A 14,223-nucleotide genomic window follows, 5' to 3' on the forward strand; every position below is an offset into this window, starting at 1 on the left:
TTCCTTCCTTCCTTCCTTCCTTCCTTCCTTCCTTCCTTCCTTCCTTCCTTCCTTCCTCCCTCCCTCCCTCCCTCCCTCCCTCCCTCCCTCCTTCCCTCCCTCCCTCACCCTTCTTTCCTTTCTTTCTTCTCTTTTCTTTCTAATTATTTATACACATGTTAAACAAAAGTGGCATCATTTTCTCACAGTGGAATATTGGACAGATCTCTTCATATAATATTAGTTTTGCTCAGTAAGCATCTTCTTAGAGAGCACTTTAACTCCATGCCAAGTTTAGTGGTAGGTGTGTCTGTGGAAAGTTTTATTGGGTCTGCCACAGGGATGCAGCCTCTGGTCATGGTATTGTACCTCTGCAGGCATTGGATGATGCCAATTTATCACTGCCACCATCCTGCGGGTGGTGTTGAAAGTCAAGTAATGCTATGCTCTCTGTGGTTAATTTTTTTGTTCTTCAAGCTAAAAAGTGAGAGACCTATTGCAGAATTCTGTGACCCAGCTGGTTCAGTGGTGACAGGCTAATGTCTCCCAGAGTGACTGTAGCAGCTTGCAGACTGGCAGTAATGAAGCTGACCTCCATTATATGTAATAAAAATAGGACTCTTAATATAAACCTAAACAAGAGAGGGGCACAGTAAGGGCTGCATTCTTTTTGCCTTAGGTCTTGACAAATTGTCATGTAGTTACTGAAACCCTAAAAGACAAGACATTCAGTGATACTTCAGTTACAATTTACTTTTAAAATGCTGTACATTAAAAGAATAATTATACTAATATAAGACATACTATTATAACAGACAAAGGGCAAATGATGTCAAACTTAATATCTTGGAGGTAAAAAAAAAATTGGCTTTTTAATGGTGTATTTGGTGGATTGATCCAGAGCTATATTTTGACACTGATTTTGGTCAAAGGATAACCATTGTACATGAGTAATTGTAGTGAATCAGTCTCTCAGCTCATATTGCTATGTACTCAGATACTATAGATAAATCTTAACAATAGACCTCTTCTGTAGTTCTACAAGGGGATTTTCTATAAGATGTGGTGTGGCAGGCTGAGTTACATCCCTCCAAAGATATTCACATCCTAATCCCTGGAACCTGTGGATATGTTATCTTACAGGGCAAGAAAGACTACAGATATGATTAAATTAAGGATCTTGCAGTAGGGAGATTATGCTGGATGATTAGGATAAGCCCAATATAATCGCCAAGGTCCTTATGAAAGGAAGGCAGGAAGATCAGTGTCAGAGAGAGAAGATACAAGGATAAAAGTAGAAATCAGAGAGGAGTGAAGATGTTATTCTCCACCCAGCTTTGAAGAGAAGAGGCCACAAGCCAAGGAATGCAGGCGGCCTCTAGAAGGTGAAGTTAAGCAAACAATTTCTTTCCTATTTCCTCCAGATAGAATGCAGCCCTGTGGACCCATTTTTAGATTCTTCACCTCCAGAACTGAGAGATAATATATTTCTATTGTTTTAAGCCACAAAGATCATGGTAATTTGCTACAGCAGCCATGGGAAATTAATACATATGGTCAATTTATAATTCATGAGAGACTCTAGGCCAGAATGCATGTCAACTCTGATCAATAGGCAGGTGATGCCTAGGGCTCTGGGTTAAGAATGAATCTGAGGCTGAGTCTGCTCAGTGAGAACATTACCACAATCAATCAGCAATGACTGCTAATGAGGCACTTCTGTGCCTCAGACCTAAGTCTTTTTGGGGTGGGTGGGACAGCATAACCTGCAGAGCCTAAAAACAGGCTACTGCTTGCAGCTCTGAAAGATGAGCTTGATAGTGGGCACTGATAGAAATGGAGATTGCCTAGGTATATGGGTTTCAGTGAATAATGCAACTGAGCTTTCTTGAAAGGGGAAAGTTGTTGGCCTCACCCAAATATTTGGATATCCTAAAGGCCTTGGTTTCATGTCCAGTGATCCCACTAACTTGCAATTTTGAGTCATTTGATATCCTGTTATTCCAGTTTACTAAAAACAAACTGAGCAAAATCTATTCTGAAGTAAAGTATGAAAAATTGTCCATTTAAAAAATCACAGTTAGCAAAGTTAGCACATCTTTGCTTGTAAAAATCGAGCCACAGAATGGTTAATAAAACCTGGGATATATTATTATTTTTTAAAATTCTCCTTTCATTTGCTTTTAACTTTACCCACTTTTCCCTTTACCTCCTTTTTGGGACACAAATACACAACACCCACGTCATGGAATCAGAGTCTCCTGGAAACAGTCGTACGAACTTGAAGATGAATCATGACTTGAGTTTTGAGGACTGTTTTGGTGAATTAGAACCAAGACCTGTTGTTTATTATTAACAGCCTGGATGCTATTATCCATCCTCTTCTTTCCATGGTACAACTACTATCTATGAACTCACAGAGGACCCCCTCAGCAGCTGCAGGACATAATTACCGCATTCCAGAATACCTTTTAGGCATTTGGATCTATGGCTACCTCTTTGGATTGCTCCCCTGCTAACTAATATGTTACTGGCTTGACACAATTGACAGCCGGCTGTGCCGGTGGCAAAAGGACTGCCTCTGGGGTTGTCTCAAAATGAGGTTAATGATGGGCCAGATGAGCTCTCTGGGTTTCTTAGACATCATCTACCTGGGAGCGGAATGTGTGTAAGGCTCTGGTATGATGACAGCGGGGGCTCTCACCACACAGCAAGATGTACCAAATGGGCCAATTATTCTTCAAGGTGGATCATGGAAATTGTTTTGCGAATTTTGAATGTAATTAAAACAAAGGAAAGCAAAACTAAGTTAGACCATTCTTGCAACCACAAAAGGCCAGGAGTGATGAGTTGCAGAAGCCAGTGAAGTTGCATTTTCTTCTGGGTAAGGCAGGGACGGGTCTCTTCAGCTTGTTCTTCCGTCTTCCCGCACATGACTGGGACAAGCCACAGGGTAATGAGGTTTGGGCTGAAGTTGCGGTCTCTGACTGAAAGCAGACTTTGTCATTATTCCGATCAATTCACACATATTACAGATATGGAGGCAAAGGCCTGTATGCAGAAAATGCTTTCTCAGGGATACTTAGTTTGTTAGCAGAGGAGTCAAAACCAGAATTTATTTCTCCCAAATTCCAGCTGGGGAGGGAGAAATCCTGAGGTTCTGCTGACTACACATTGGATTGAAAGATTCTCATCCAAATATTGAATATCTTCTGGGCAGGAATGATGTTTGCTCGTGTCTATACCCCTAACACCTGCTACCTGGACAGTAGGAGGTGCTCAATGAATGTTTGTTGAATGAATGAATAAATGTATGTTCCACAGATAGTTCAGGGAGGTGGGAGACTTGACAGTTTCATCCACTCTTAGAAGCTAGAATAGGCCTTCTGAAGCAGGGGATTGGCTTTATCTTTATTGCCTTGTTTTTTCTTAACTTTCATTAATCTTGTGGTTATATTAAAGATATCTCATGGAGTCCAAATGTCTAAAAATCTAATCACCTCTGTAGAGCTGTGTCATCCAATGCAGTTGCCAATAGCAACATGTGGCTATTAAGCACTTGAAATGTGGCTAATTTGAGTTGAGATTTGCTGTAAGTGTGGAATACACAGTTAATTTCAACAACTACAAAAAGGGAATGTAAAATATTTCAGTAATGTAAAAAATATTGATTACATGTTGAAAGGATAATGTTTTGGATATATTGAGTTAAACATTTTATTAAAACTAATTTTTCTGTTACTTTTTTCTAATTTGGCTACTAGAAAATGTACAATTTCACAGGTGGCTCACATTTGTGGTTTGCATTGTTTTCTATCAGAGAGCGTTGCCATAGAGCCCTTGTTTTTGTGTTTGCTGGGCAAGTGGGTTGGATAGTTTAAGAAGTTATTTATTTGATGAAGTACCAATTAGTTAGTGACTTTTATGTAAATATCCAGAGGATTACTACTATGTACCATTTGGTGAAGACATGCCTTCTTAGATCAGTTCCATTAGTAGATCTCATCATGTGTGAGTGAGAGACCAAATCTCAGAGAGGATAAGTGCCGTGGAGCAGGATTAGAAGATGGACTTGCAGGACTCCAGACTTGTGCTCTGAGACTCAGCTTTTTCAATCATGGTCACTAGATAATGGTGTGATATGTTCAGGACTGAGGGATGCCACTAACACTTTATCACTCATATTAGTTAAAGGGTCAAAGTTTGTGATTGCTTTTGCTTATAAATTAGAGCAGATTCAAGGCTATCTCTGTGCATTCCTTTCTTACTTCTTCCTCTTACTTACTTGTATTCTAAAACATATTTCCTTCCAAAGGGGGAGCAAGCAGGGAATTGGGTACACTCAAGATAGGTTAATGGACACAGTCTCACCCTGTACCATTATCTCTCGATGTCTATGCACTAGGCAACAAGTCAAGCATCTTTTAATATCTGACCCCACCACATTCTTTCCAACCTCAGGGCTTTTGCACTTGTTCTTTCCTCTCCTTGAATGTAAGTGGAAGTTAATGCCCCCACTTTTAGCATTGTGAGTTTTTTTCTCATCCTTTTAGTCTCAGCTTAAATGTTACCTCCTTGGAGAGGCCGTCACCAAGTTCAGTCATTCCTACCTGGTAGAAGTTATTCTTGACCTTCTTTGTCTTTTCATGCCACTTTTCCTAACCTGCAATTATATCTATTCACTTGTGTATGAATATCAGCTTCACAGGAAGAGAGACAGGTTGCTCTTGTTTACCTCTGTATCCCAGTCACCTACCAACAGACCTGGTAGAGAATAGAGGCTCCATACCTATTAGTTGAATAAATGAATAAATGAATGAAAAATTGGCATGCCTAGGAACATAGCAGCTGAAATTATATTTCCTCTCCAGAAATGGCCACCGTTTCACACAGGCAGTGGTCACCCCTGGGGAGTGAATCTATTTCTAGATTGCATTCATGTAAGGCATGTTTGGAGAAGGAATACAGAAGGCAATAGTGTAAGTCCTTGAAGGTCTGAGGTGACATCTGGACAAGAATGGCTGGATTGGACTGGGTGAGAAAATGTGGTTTGATGCAGCAAAAATTTTTTCTACATACAAAGCAGAATAGTTACTTTAAAATCCCTGGGTCTACTACTTCTTTAAAGCTAAGCAGGTCCCTAGTAAATCAGGTGGCCTCAATATTTTTGTCCTATATCCCATATATTAATAGTACCACTTACTCTTTTGAAGGACACACTATTAGTAATCCTTTGTTTAATCTTAGCATAATTTACTCTCCATTTCCTCCTAAATGTGGTGCAGAAAACTTTCAAAAATGATGAGAAATGGAAGGAGGTTTGTCTTGAGAATTTTATCTAAAAACTTTCAATATACTTCAGATGAGGGAAACCACCTTGAAGTTATGCACATTCAAGATTGGGAAACAGCAGAATAAGGCAGGGAACATTTCTGGGTAACTTAAGGTTGGTGTTGGGACATCCCACATAGACTTTTTTTTTTTTTCCCTGCAAGTGATGACTTTTATGAGGAAACAGATGGGCGCTTTAAGGATGTTGTTCCTGCCTGAGTTCAGGGAGGTTCCAGGGTAGGATTTGGTAGCAGAGGGCATGGAGCCATCTCAGTGTGTTCAGCTCTAGGTTGCTTGACTGGCTGGCGTTACCTTTTGCCTCCTACTGACGTCACACACACATATATCTTCCCTGGTGCCCCTAGCTGGCAGGAGAGCTATGGGCAGCTGCTTCCAGGTGTGACCACTGTTGAGCCAAGCTCCTGTCACAGCCTTTATTGCCATGTAGAAGCAGCTTCTACTGAAGTTAAGCCCAAGGTAACACAGATCAGCCTCTGTATTACTTCTCCAGGGTTGCCAGCTCATTTTAACCCAGACTGGTCAAAAATTCATATCCCATCATTTCAGCTTGCAAAGCCATTCAACACCAGGTCAATGTGAATTCAATAGAATTTCATATCACTTACAATAAAGACTCTGGGTTTTGCAAAAGTGCATACAGAAAAAAAAAAAAAAAAAAAGATGAAGAGATGAAGCCGCAGATCCCTGGGCCAGTTGTCAAAGGGAAAAAGCCTTTATGCCAGCGACAGGAGCTAAGCCCATCCTTTTTCGTTCTTTTAAAGTGAAGGTGGGTTTGAGCAGAGAAAATCCTATTGTGTTGAATGATTCTGTCGGGAGAGAGGTAGAGACTTTGGAATATAAATGAGTGCTAGCGAGTTGGAGAATTAAAACTCTCCCTCATCCGTGTATTATGGGCTTCATGTGTGATAAGCATGCGTGTTTACAGATTAACCCCAGCCTGCCAGGGCCTGTTTAATGGTATTATTATTAATAGCATCTTTGATCCGAGTGTGTGTTTACCACACTTGTCTGGGAGGCATCTGTGCTGAGTGATGGTGGGGCCTGGCTTGAGCACATGTAGGATCTTGGGAGGGAAGTAGGTGACTTTCAGTCCACAGAAATTTAGGATACCTTATCATGGGAGTGGAGTGGGAGATGGGGTGGGGAAACTGGGGATGTGAAGAAGGAGAGAGTCTACAGAGGAATTGGCAAATCTTAAGATTACTTTAGGTCCAGGTTCAGTGCTTGGTTTAGAAAAAGCAACTCATTTTGGAAATTGGGTTGAAGGGAAGTAAATGTGGGGAGAGGAAAGAGGGTAGTAGACACAAGAAGAAATATTTGAGAGAGTGGGAGAGAGAGAGCGTGTGAGAAACAAAGGGAAGAAAGAAAGGTTTGGTAGGAGGAACACTGGTAGAAGGGAAGGTCATGTGGTGAAAGGAGGGTAGCTATGAACTCTTCTGTCCATGATCTCCCCCGGGCCCTGTCCCTGTCTCTGCCTATGTTTTCAGTGACTTATGCAGAAAAAAAGGAGGACAGGAATGGGAAAAGTCTGTAAGGCACTGAGAAGCATTCTTCTTTCTTTATCTTCTTCTCTCCTTTACTTCCTTTCTCTTTTTGTATCCTTTCTTCCTTCCTTTACTTGCAAGTTCAAACATTTTGGTGAAGTTTAGCCTGAGTGCTGGAACTACCTGTTCATCTTTGGGTAAGTCTTTTAATGCCCCTCGTGCTGAGATTCTCCGTCTGCATGGTAGAAATGAATTGCGTGCATGAGAGACTTTGTTCTTCAGCATGTGCACACCAGTCAGAGGTAACTGAAGGTACATATTATTTATGTTGTTAAATAATGTGTGTGTGTGTGTCTGTGAATAATATTTGAAAAACGGAGCTACAAGAAGTGAAATGTATCTTAAAATGTGCAATACAATATCAAACGTCCCATGACAGTTTTTCTTCTTTCCTGGTCACTTTGTGAGGATTACTCAACTAATATGTTGGAAGTGCAGTGTTCTGGGCATGCAGGGAAAGAGGTCTAAACCCCCCTGCATCATGGAGGGCTCAGGGACGATTTTATTTTTCCTGAGAAAAGATGCCAATTGCAGCTATTCTGAGTAACGAACAAAACATTACATCTTATGACTCAACATTGCTTTATGTCTGAAATAATAAATCCTGATATACCATTCTTTGAGGAATCATCTATTCTTGTGGCTTTTTCCCATGGAAGGCCTTGACATCTGGTTACAAGGATGGAAAAGAAGGTGAATTTAATTGACCATCTGACCAACCAACCAACCAACCATCAACCAAAATAAAGGAATATGGAGATTTTGAATGCACTTTGAAGTACATCTAGTATTAGGTCAATTGTGAAGTGTTCCAGTAACACATTTTCACTCCTTTCATGGATGGGACATAGGCATATGATCAACCCAGGCGCTACAGAAGTTCCAGGTGGTGGAAAAGTTGACAAGATTTCCCCATGCACTTAGGCAAGGGCAGGGTGTCCCTTTGCTCACTGGAGCAGATGGCTTTGTACAAGCTCTTTAGGATAGCCCATGTCCTGGTTTCAGCTCAGATCACTGAACTGGAAACATGCATGTCCGTAGAGACACTCACCTTGGACAGTAGTCATCTGTCTTTTTTGCCTTTTACATCTCTCTCCTTTTCTGATGTTTTGCCCTTGAATGAAGCTTCTGAGTGGCCTGGTTGTTGAAGCAGATGGGCTGGTCATTGCCTGGACTGTCCGAACAGTAGGCCCTCTGCTTTAAAACAATTTTTTAAATAACCGGCTTTAGCTGTAAAATGACTGTCAACTTGTAACTTTACTGTTTACATCACAATGTGCAATAAAGATGGCAGAGGCTGTGAGAATATCTGCCTGGCAATTGTGCTTTTGTGTGTCAAGCCAAGAAGTGCTAAAAGCTTTCAGAAATTTCAACATTTCTGACTGTGGGAACTATTTTTACAAGAATCTTTTTACAACGGAGAAGACTTTATTTCAGAGAGAAGTCAGGGATAAGGAAGCAATGCTCATTTTGAGCATGAATATGCCTCGTGTACATGAAAAAGCAGTTGAAATTCTTGCTTCTTTTCCTCCCTTCCTCCTTCCTACCTGCAGTCCCTGACTGCAAATCCCCTTGTAATTATCCCCATCACTGTAGTCTGGAAGGCTCACCTTCCACAACAGGGGATATTAGAAGGGCTAAATGTCTCCCACCGCACAGGGAGAAATATTCCTTTGTTTGAAGAGGAAGTTTTCTCATCCAAAGATTATGTCCCCCTGTGACTGTGCCATGATCGGAAGAGACAGAGATTTTCACGTCCCCTGTGACTGACTGTTGTGGAAAACACAGTAATATCAGGGTTTAAGGTGGGGAGGTGGGAGTTTCAGAAGATTTTGAGGGGGTCTCTTTGCCATTGAAAGGTAATATAACCATTTTCCGGGATTAGTGAAAATAGTGGGAGAAAGAAACGCTGCCTAGGGGGTGCTGCTGTGTTAGGTGCCATCCCTCTCGTGTTTGGAAATCCTTCTCTGCCTTTCTTGGACGTGTGTTCTATGAAAGCCAGTCCCTGGGGGAGAAAAATGGTTCTGGTACCATTGTTCATTCCAAATTGGTGTCCAGTTTTGACATTCAGCTGATAAAGTGATGTTTTTCAGGCCTATCCATTAGGGACATCAGAGTTAGGATAGAAAACACCTATTGGTTCTGCTTGGTTAGGTATTTGTGCTTATATAACCTGAAAGAAATTCTTTTAACTTGAGCTTTTTAAAAATACAACAAAATGATTAGTGGAAAATGGCTAAATATACACTTTGATGCAGATTAAAAATGATTTACATGTAAATAATTTAATAGTAAATAAATCATTGGTAAATTACAAATACATTATTACCACAGCATAGTTTTGTTGTCAGCTACTAAACTTGCCTCACTGGGGTTTTGATAAAGTGTTAGTCAAGCGTGATCTGGGGCTGGATCCAACCTGTAGGCAGTCCAGGGCCCATGGGTTTGCCTTGGGTCCTCTGAGCATCTTGGGTCTATGTACACCCTCCTGTATGCCAGGGCAGACAGATCTCATTGACTTTGACTCACATTGAACCAAGTGTTATTTTGGGATGGATCCATTTCTTAGGCAGTACAGGATCCAGGGATTTGCTCCTAAGTCCATGATAGTCTTGAGTCAGACGTAGGGGTGATGGATTCATAGCAAGAGTGTCCCTTCTACTTGTCCCCAGCCATGGCAGACAGAGCTAATTGATTATGGCCTACTTAGCCAAGGTCCAGATGTATCCTCACCATTCCCAGGCAGCCTCAAGAGTTGAGCTTGGAGATGCAGCCCATTGGTTATCCATAACGCACCATACCCTCATGTTTGAATTGATGTCCTCATCTCAGGGCTTCTTAGAAATCCTATTTTCAATGGCTTGAAGTTCAGTCCTTAAAGTAAAGACCCTTACTGGGCCCACACAGGTTGGTGTAGTTTCTATTCCTTATTGCTGTTCAACAAATCCATGTCATATAAACATGGACATCACATGGTAGAGAAGAGAGAATGGTGTTGTCTTATCTGAGCTTGGATCCTGGTTGTTCCACCTACTAGTGGTGTGATGTTAGGCAATTATCTCTTTGAGCACTGGGCATTTATCCCAATGCTCAAAGATATAATTGTGTAAGATTTGCCTCGCACGGTCATCGTAAGAGTAAGAGGTGATATAAATAACCTTGCATATTTCCTGATATGCTTTAAGCACAAATTAATGGTGGCCATTGTTAGTACTACCACAGGAAAAGGAGACTAGTGCAGTGTGTTGTGGACATTCACAAAATGCTACTCTCTCTTTATCCTGTTTATTTCCTTTGTAGGAGTTATCACAGACTATATTTATTTGTGCATGTGTGTTTATTTATTTCTCAGGTCATTTCCACTAGCAAGTTAGCTCCATGAGGAGCTTATTGATTTCTTGGCGCCGTATTTCCACAACATAGCTCAATGCTTGATGCACAGTCGTCACTCAGTAGATATTTGCTAAAACACCAAATGTGCTTTCTGTATTTTTCTTAATAAAATAATAATCTGCAAGAATGCGTAACGCAGCTCTCCTCTATGATCCCCCCCACCCCACCCCACAAAGGCTTGCAGGAGGTTGTGTGAAAGTGCTGTCTTCTTGGCACTGTAGGGAGTGGAGGGGTTAATAGGCTTCTGGGGTTTTATATCAGGGATGGGAGCCTCTGCAGGGCTGGAGGCTGCCTGGAAACCTTTCTCTTACTTCCAATAGCTGTGCTGTGGGTCTCACTGCAACAGTCCTGACTGCAAAGGAGCTGTCTGCCCCAGGGCTGGACTTGGCAGGGCTTTCCTGTTGAAATATTTCAGGCAGACACTGTGAGGCTGTGCTGTCAATAAGTAGCCACATGTGGCTGTGGAGCCCTTGAAATGGGATAGTCCAAACTGAGATGGGCTGAAAGCGTGAAATACACAAGGGATTTTGAAGACTTTGTAGGAAAAAAAAGTAAAATATTTCATTAATAATTTTTAATATCGATTACATGTTGAAATGATGATATTTTGGATATATTAGGTTAAATAATATCTATGATTAAAACCAGGTTTATTTTTTTCACTTTACACTTTAAAATGTGGCCACTAGAAAATTTAAAGTGACATATGTGGCTCACATTTGTGCTGACCTTATATTTCTCTCTGCCAGCCCTAGAATGGGACACACTTTTGGGGCAAAATAGAGGAAGGAGCTGTGGGCCAAGTGTCCAGTGCTAGTCTCAGTCCTGCTTCTGCAAGAATTTGACATGTGATCTTGAACAAGCCACCCAAACATTCTGCACCTTAGGTCTTTCTGGAAAAGTCTATTCAGAGGCTTTGACACCTAAGAAAGAAACAATAGTGTTACACTACTCTACAATTACAAGATGCTATTGTCTTATGTCCATTACTAAAGCCACTTCGGAACATGTCTGGGATGCAGGCAGCCACACCTTCCTGATTCTGGGAAGAATGTACGGAGGCCTTGTTCCATCTGTACCAGGCAGACTCTTTGGGGGAAGAACCCAAGGCAGGGCACTGTACCTTGTGGAGCTGACTGAATGATAACTGAGACTTTCCAATCATGTGGAAATTTCCTACAAAACCCCAACTTTTATGAAACAGATTGATTAACTGTCAAAGTCTCATCCTTAATACCTCTGCTCCCCTTATGAAGTCAATGTTATTTTTAACTACTGGAGACTCATTCAGAAAAAAACCCAGGTCAGTACTTGGACATAGTGGCTGCACAGTAAAATGTAGCAAAACGACCTATTGACCTGGGAAATGAGGACCTTTCCATGTATTAGAATCTCTTGAAAAACTTCCTCTGCCACAATCCCTGCTGGGAAGGAATCAGAACTCTGATGATCTTGTTTATCTAATTTAGACTGTGTCTATTTAATTTAGCTTGTGTCTTTCTAATTTATATTATGAGCCCTCTCAACTGAAATTGAGTCTCTCTTAATGTTCTGTATGGTGTCTAGTGTGTTTTCTAGGCTCAGATAATATGAACGATAAGAAACATTTTAGGTTCTTGATGTGTTTTTTTTTGTTAATGTCAAGTTCTTTGGAGGAAAATCTCCTTCAGAAGTTTGGGATGTTTAAATTGTGTCTGTATGTCTCTCAAACATCTGAGAAAAAAGTGGAAAATTCCGGGACCTAGTATTTATAAATATTTGAATATAATTTATAAATAGATGGAGGAAGCTTCTTATTTTAAAAATCAGCTATTTGACATTATGTAGATATAGTCTTGTGCTCTGATATTTCTTTCACCTACCTATATAATTACAAAGTAGTATACATTGAGTGTATCTGTCTTCTGGTAGATAAACTCAGGTCCTTACTGTCTGTTGCTTGCACTTCCATTCCCTGTAGGTGCACAGAAGAACCTGCAGGTTGCGTTTCAATGTAGCATTTAATTCCCCTTTTTTCCTTCCTCCAGTGTGGAGTGAGAGCAGGAATGGGCTCTGGAATCTACCTGTACTAGAATCTGCTCTCTCAACTTGGTGGCCTTGGGCAAATTATTTATCTATTTGAGCCTTAGTTTCCGTAAGTCGCTTTAGGGTAAATTATATCGAACTAGCTTAGTTGTTTGAGGATTAAATTTGAGCACCTCTATATAATGTCTGGAACTCAGTGATAGGCTTTCTCATAAAAAGCTAGGTTAAAAGGACACATTTGACTTTTTAAAAATTCATAGATATACTAGACTGCATCTACTCAGTACTTCTTCCCCACCCAAAGGATACCTATTTTGCAATGAATTGTTAATATCTCTGCAAAATATTAATCACATGTTTATAATTTTCATGCCTACTTTGCAAATGGAGAAATGGAGTTACTTGAAGATAGAGCCCAGTTGCTCTCAGTTTAAGCTGTCACGTTCTTTTGTCAGAGTAACTCAAGTATGAAAATGCTGACCTCTCCTTTACAGTGAAGAACCCACTCAACACCATCTACTTTACTTTAATATCCTCCAGTAGAATGGGAAGTCCCAATGCACAGGTCAACCCCTGAACAATTAATGAGCACTAGTGTATGTCAGGCATTGGGAAGGTTTCAAGGAAAACCAGGAGGGTCCCTGTCCTCAAAAAACTTGACATCTGATGGGTGAGTCAGAGCACATAAATGCACATGAAAACAGTAACAAGGCAAAGCAAGTCAACATATTTGTTGAACCCCCACTATATGTGAAGGCATATATTAGTGTCTTGTGCCTGGTATAGCAATAAGGGATATAGGCTTCCGACAAGGGAGGGTTTGCTGAGTGATGGAGGAGTCAGGGAAGGTTTCTGGGGGCTAATACAAGGCTGTGGTTCTGAACCTTACTGAGCATCAGGTTACCTGAGCCCTGCCTCCTGAGGTTAGCAATCAGCAGGTCTGGGGCAGGGCCTGGGATTCTGTGTTTCATCAGCTTTCAGGTGGTGCTATGCTGCTGGTCCTCGGACTACACTTGAGTTGTGAGGCTAAGGGATGAGTTGTGTCTAGCTCTGGGAGAACTGTGGGGACACCGCCATTGTGCATTTCTGGCCTTTTCCTTCCTCAGGTCCTTCACTGGGGTGCACCTTTGTTGTGCTTGGCCAGTGCCATGAGGTTTCATCCAGTGACAGAACAACGGGCTGCATCTGCTCTTTATTCAGAAAGAGGAAATTCCTACTTCGCTGCCATGGCCTTGTTGCTCTGGCTTCTCTTTCTCAAAATATTTGTATTTGAACATAAACTCTGCCTCTCCACTCTCATCTCTCCCCATCCCACCTCTACTCAACCTCAACTCTTATTTTGGCAGCAATGAAATTACTGCGCTTCCCATTTGAAATAACTTTAAAGAGGAATAATCCCGCAAATTACAATTACTGGTATTTATCCAAGTAAAACCCAGTATCCTGTTGCTTTGTTGACAGCAGGGCCCAGCCAACTGTTGGGTTAGCGGGGGCTGAGGAAGTTAAAAGGAGGGCCTGGTTGAGTTGCCTCACCATGGGAGGAGAGAGGCATGTACAATCAGATATTTAACACTCCTCAGCAATTATGGGAGTTTTTATTCTCTCCCTGGCAAAGAACATAGCCCTTTACTGCAGTGTTTCAAGTTTGCCTGCAAGGCTGTCTGATAGAAGTGCTTTTATCCCCTGAAGATACAGTATAAAATACAAATCATCATTGGTTTTATCTCAGCTGGAGCTGCTGCTTCTCCAAATACGTTTACTCTGTTCAACTGCCCATCAGACCCATTTTCATCCTTCACCCCGCTCCTTGACGATGGCTGGGTTTAGGGCCTTTCTTCTGTTCTTTGTTCCTTTAGCTCAGCGAAGTAAACAGCAGGATTGATCTTACACTGCATTTTGGTATTGTTCCAAGTACTCATCAATAGACACG

This window comes from Piliocolobus tephrosceles, chromosome 15 (genome assembly GCF_002776525.5).
Source record: "Piliocolobus tephrosceles isolate RC106 chromosome 15, ASM277652v3, whole genome shotgun sequence".
Lineage (NCBI taxonomy): Eukaryota > Metazoa > Chordata > Mammalia > Primates > Cercopithecidae > Piliocolobus > Piliocolobus tephrosceles.